Raw genomic sequence first — 6,125 nt, forward strand, 5'->3', positions numbered from 1 at the left:
CGGCAAATGGAGAGCCAGTTTTTCCAGCACCATTTATTAAAGAGACTGTCGTTCTTCCAGTGAACCTGCTTGGTTCCTTTATCAAAGATAAGGTGGTTGAGTGTGTTTGTAGTTGTGGTTGTATCTTCTAATCTATTCCATTGATCTTCGCCTCTGTTTTGATTCCAATACCATGTTGCTTTTACTACTGTTGCTTTGTAGTATAACTTCAAGTCAGGGATTGTGATGCCTCTTACCTTGCCTTTGCTGCTTAGAATTGCCTTTGCTATTCTAGGTCTCTTCTGGTTCCAGAGGAATTTTAGGAGTGATTTTTCTGGATATATATGGTATGTTGATGGTATTTTTGTTGGGATTACATTGAATCTGTATAACAGTTTTGGGAGAATGACCATTTTCACAATGTTTGTTCTTCCTATCCATGAGCAAGGGATGTCTTTCCATTTTCTGAGATCATCTTCAATTTCTTTTTTCAGTGTATTATAATTTTCCTTGTATAGGTCTTCCACTTCTTTCCTAAGAGTAATTCCTAAATATTTCATTTTTTTGCTTGCTAATATGAAGAGTGTGGTTTCTCTCATTTCCCTCTTTGTGATTTTGTTGATCGTGTATAGGAATGCTATTGATTTCTGAGTATTGATTTTGTATCCAGCTACATTACTGATTATATTTATTGTATCTAAGAGTCTTTCAATGGAGTTTAGGGGTCTTCTATGTAGAGTATCATGTCATCTGCAAACAATGATGACTTAACTTGTTCTTTTCCTATCTTTACCCCTTTTATTTCTCTCTCTTGCCTAATTGCTCTGGCTAGTACTTCCAGTACTATATTAAATAGGAGTGGTGATAAAGGACATCCTTGTCTTGTGCCTGATTTTAAATGAAGGCTTTCAATTTTTGGCCATTTAGTATGATGCTGGCTGTTGGTTTGTCATAAATGGCCTTCATTATATTGAAGTAAAGACCATCTATTCCAATTTTCTTTAAAGTTCTTATCATGAATGAATGTTGGACTTTTTCAAAGGCTTTTTCTGCATCTATAGAAATGATCATGTGATTCTTACTTTTGGCTTTATTGATATGGTGGATTACATTTATTGATTTGCGTATGTTGACCCATCCTTGCATTCCTGGGATGAATCCCACTTGGTCATGGTGTATAATCTTCTTGATGATTTGCTGCATCCTATTTACCAATATTTTATTGAGGATTTTTGCATCTGTGTTCATTAGGGAGATCGGTTTATAGTTCTCTTTTTTAGTTGGGTCTTTCTCAGTTTTTGGTACTAGAGTAATATTTGCTAAGAGGAATGACTTAGGAAGGATTGCTTCCCAAACAATTTCATTGAATAGTTTGAGGAGTGTCAGCATTAGGTCTTCTTTGTATTTCTTGTAGAATTCTGCAGTGAATCCATCTGGGCCAGGGCTCTTCTTTGTGGGTAAGGACTTAATTACATTTTCAATTTCATTAATGGAGATTGGGTTATTCAACAGTTTTACATCCTCTTGATCTAGCTTTGGTACTTCATATGTTTCTAAGAATCTGTCTATTTCTTCTGTGTTATCAAACCTTTGAGAGTAGAGTTTTTTGAAATAGGTGTTGATGATATTCTGTATTTCTATTGGGTCTGTAGTGATTTCACCTTTTTCATTTCTTATTGCATGAATTTGAGCTTTTAAAAATAAGGTTGGGTAGGGGCTTATTGATTTTATTTATTCTTTCAAAGAACCAACTCTTTGATTTGTTGATTTTTTGGATTGTTTCCTTAGTCTCTATTGCATTGATTTCTGCCCTGATTTTTATAATTTCCTCTCTTCTTTTGCCTTTGGGCTTGACTTGCTCTTCTTTTTCTAGCTGCTTGAGGTGTAGCATCAAGTTATTTATTTGTATTCGTTCTGTTTTCCTGATGTGGGAACTCAGTGCAATAAATTTTCCTCTGAGGACAGCTTTCATTGCATACCATAAATTCCAGTAAGTTTTATCTGCATTTTCATTTTCTTTTAGGTATTGCTTAATTCCTTCTGTGACCCACTGATTACTCAAGAGTGTGTTATTCAGTTTCCATGTGTTTGCGAGATTTTTGCAGTATCTCTTAACATTAATATCTAATTTCAGAGCGCTATGATTCGATAACATGCAAGGGATGATTTCAACTCTTTTGTATTTGTTTAAATATGTTCTGTGAGCTAATATATGGTCATTTTAGAGAATGTTCCATGTACTGCTGAGAAGAATGTGTATTCTGATGTTGTTGGGTGGAACATTCTGTATATGTCTATCAAATCCATTTGTTCACAGGTGTGATTCAGTTCTGTTATTTCTTTGCTCATTTTCTCTCTGGTTGATCTGTCCCTTGGTGTCAATGGCATATTAAGGTCTCCTGTTACAATTGTGTTACTGATAATTTGAGTTTTCATTTCTGTTAATACTTGTTTTATATAACTGGGTGCTCTGGAGTTTGGTGCATATATATTTAAGCTAGTTATCTCTTCCTCTTGGAGTTTTCCCTTAACGAGTATGTAGTGACCTTCTTTGTCCTTTATGGTCATTGTTGCTTTAAAGTTCACGTTGTCTGCAAACAGAATGGCTACTCCTGCTTTTTTTTGGATTCCTGCTGCATGAAGTATTGTTTTCCATCCTTTGACTTTCAGTCTGTGAGTATCCTTCTGGGTTAGGTGGGTTTCCTATAAACAGCATGTGGTTGGATTTTGTTTCTTGATCCATTCTGCTAGTCTGTTTCTTTTGATTGGTGCATTGAGACCATTTACATAATGGTTATTACTGTTAAATGCTGGTTTATTGTTGACATGTTATCTCTCTGCTGTTGCATGTTTATCTTTCTGCTCTGTTTAATTATCTGCTTTGCTTAGTGGTTTTTTCTTTTGTGTATCTAAACTGTCTTTCAATATTTTTTGCAGGGTTGGTTTGGTGGTCATGAAGTTCTTCAGCTGTTCTTTGTCATGGAAGTATCATATTTCACCATCAATTCTGAATTATAGTTTTTCAGGATACATCAGTTTAGGTTGCAAATCATTTTGCTTTAGGATCTGGAATACTTCATTCCATGCTCTTCTTGACTTTATTGTTTGTGCTGAGAAGTCTGCCGTGATTCTGATAGCTTTTCCTTTATAAGTGATCTGTCTTTTCTCTCTGACAGCTTTTAATAATCTATTCTTGTGTTGGATTTCTGGGGCGGTGATTATTATATATCTGGGTGTAGTTTTATTTTGGTTATGACTATTTGAGTTCTAAATGCTTCACTGATCCTGATGTCGGTTTCTCATGCTTGGGAAATTTTCAGCTATTACTTCTCTAAATATCCTCTTGACATCCTTTATGTTATCTCCTTCTTTTTCATTAATCCCTATCATTCTTATGTTATTTTTCTTTACATTGTCTTGCAGTTGTTGAATTGTTGTTTCCTGATTCCTTGTTATTTTTAAAAGATCTTTCCTTTCCTGTTCACTAGCTGCAATCCTGTCTTCAAGGTCTGAAATTCTATATTTACTTTCATTGAGATGGTTTTTACAACTTTCAGTGGAGTTTTTTATTTCCTATATATCTCTGTGCATCTGCATTATGTATTCTGTTTTTTTCTTATGTTGCTCATCTAGAGATTCTATCTTTTTGTTTAGTTCCTCTAATTTTTAACTGTGTTTTCTTTAGATATATTCAGAATCTCTTTCTTTTCTTTTATCATTTCTTCTTTTACCTGGGGGATTATTTCAAGTTTGAATTTCTTTAACGCTTCCTGGAGTTGCTTGTTAATTTCAGTAGCTATTGTGTCCGATATTTGAGGTGAATGGCATATATTTTCTTCTATATACACTGCCCCTAGGGTTTCTTGAGATGGGCTGGAGGTTTGAGGTTGTAATTTGGTCTTTTGTTTTGTCATTTTCCTATATTTCTGTGTTTCAGGTGTTATTTAAAAGCTTCCTCAGGGTCTGTTGGAAATCCCCTTTTATGTTCGCATCTCCTGAGATTCTGCCCCCCCTTACCCCAAACCACTGGGCCTGCAGAACCAATGGCCCTCTTCTGCCTGCTTAGAACTCCGTAGTTACAGATAAGCTGGGCTTCAGGGACACTATGTGCCCACCTGCTTATTGGAAGCTCCACAGTTCTCCAAGCACAGCCAGGCTGGGGAGGCAGATATAGATGCCTCAAACCCACTTATCCACTTCATTGCACCCGGAAGCCTGGAGGGTCCTGTACAGTCTGGGCTTTGGGCAGAGTGCACTGAGCACTTACCACAGGCCGTGGGGCCTCTGGAACCTGCGATGCTCCCCTGCTTGCTGAGATATCAACAGTCCTCCAGACACACAGGGAGACAGATGCAGGCGCCCCAGATCCACCCAGCCCCTCCTCTGCACCGAATCTTACTGTCTTCAGAGTATTTGCTTATACCCTCAGAGTTGATACTATCAAACATAACAGATTCTAATATCAGTCAAGACAAGGCAGAGATCAAACAAAATAGATTCAAATACAATCAGTCAAAACAAAACATTGAAAGCAATACAGGGCTTCAGATTAAATTAATAGCAAATTAAAAATGTTTACCATAGTATATCCTGCTGTTTTTGGAATAGCTGTCCATGCCCTCAAATCAAGTACAAGTAGACACACTGGAACAGAATATAAACAAACTAAACAGAGTGATGAAAACAATATGGGTTTCAAATCATGATGAGATTAACAATGTTATCTGCCTTCCCTTTTTAGACAATTTCCCCCCTTTCACTTTTACAGCGTGCACTGTACATTTTGTATCCCACTAACTCCTTTAGTTTTTAGATTAGGGAAGAATCCCCCTATTTACCTAAGTGGTTCTGAACCTTTTTACCTTGAGCTTGATCTCAAGTTGTAGCTAAGTAGTTCTCCATTGTATAAAAAGTATTATGTCTTTCCAACCGGGCTGGAGGTTTAGCTCAGCGGCATAAGCACCTGCCTTGCAAGCAGGCAGTCGTGAGTTTGATCCCTGGTACCGATGAAAAGGAAAAAGACAAAAAAAAAAAATAACACTTTATGTCTTTCCAACCAATCTGCAGCTAAATTGCGAGCCACCCCCACTTTTTTCTGGTTCTCTGTCACATAGATCATTATTTTCTCATCTTTGACTTTCAGTCCATAAACCTTCCAGGTTAATTATATTTCTTGTATAGAGCATTTTGATGGACTCTATCTCCTGATCCACTCTCCCTGTATTTCTTTTTATTAGTGTATTGTGGCCATCCATGTTAGCAATTTTGGCCCACCTTCTCTGCCTCATCTCTGCCATGCTATTTTTCTGTCATTGTTTGTCTATTTTCCCCCTTCATTTCAATGTCTACCTCATTTTCTGCAATTGTTCCTGAAGCCATGGTTTTTTGTTTTTTCTCTTTCTTTAGAATGTCCTTCAGTATTTTTTGTAGGGTTGGTTTGGTGGTCATGAATTACCCCAGTTCCTCTTTGTCATGGAAGCACCTTGTTTCTCCATTAATTTTGAGAGATAGTTTTTCAGAGTACATCAGTATGGGTTGAACATTATTTTCTTTCAGGATTTGGAGTACTTCATTCCAAGCTTTTCTTGATTTGATGGTTTGTGTTGAGAAGTCTGTCATGATTCTGATAGGTTTTCCTTTTAGGTGATCTGCTTCTTTTCTCTAGCAGCTTTTAGCATTCTGTTCTTGTGTTGAATTTCTGGGATCTTGATTATTATATGTCAGGGTGTAGATTTATAGCTGGCTGGAGTTCTGTATGCCTCATATATCTGAGTATCATTTCTTTTTCCTATGCTTGGGAAATTTTCTTTAATTATTTCTGTAAATAGCCTTTGTATTTCACTTGTGTTTAACCCTGATATTTCTTTCATATTTTTTATTGTTATGTTATAGATCCTCTTGTCATCTTCTAGCTTTGTATTGTTACTTCCTGGCTCCTTGTTATTTTTAAGAGATCTTTCCACTCACAGCTATATGTTGCAAACCTGTCTTCAAGGTTTGATAGACTATCTTTAGTTTCTTTCAAGCAATTTTGCCAGCTTTCAATGGAGTTTTTAATTTCCTGGTAATCTCTTTGAATCTGTTTCATGAATTGTAGATTTTCTTTTACGTTCTTCATCAAAGGTTTCTCTCCTTTTTCTATGCCC

The sequence above is a fragment of the Cavia porcellus genome, unplaced genomic scaffold, assembly GCF_034190915.1.
Source record: "Cavia porcellus strain 051 isolate PalLab524CR breed Dunkin Hartley unplaced genomic scaffold, mCavPor4.1 scaffold_17, whole genome shotgun sequence".
NCBI lineage: Eukaryota > Metazoa > Chordata > Mammalia > Rodentia > Caviidae > Cavia > Cavia porcellus.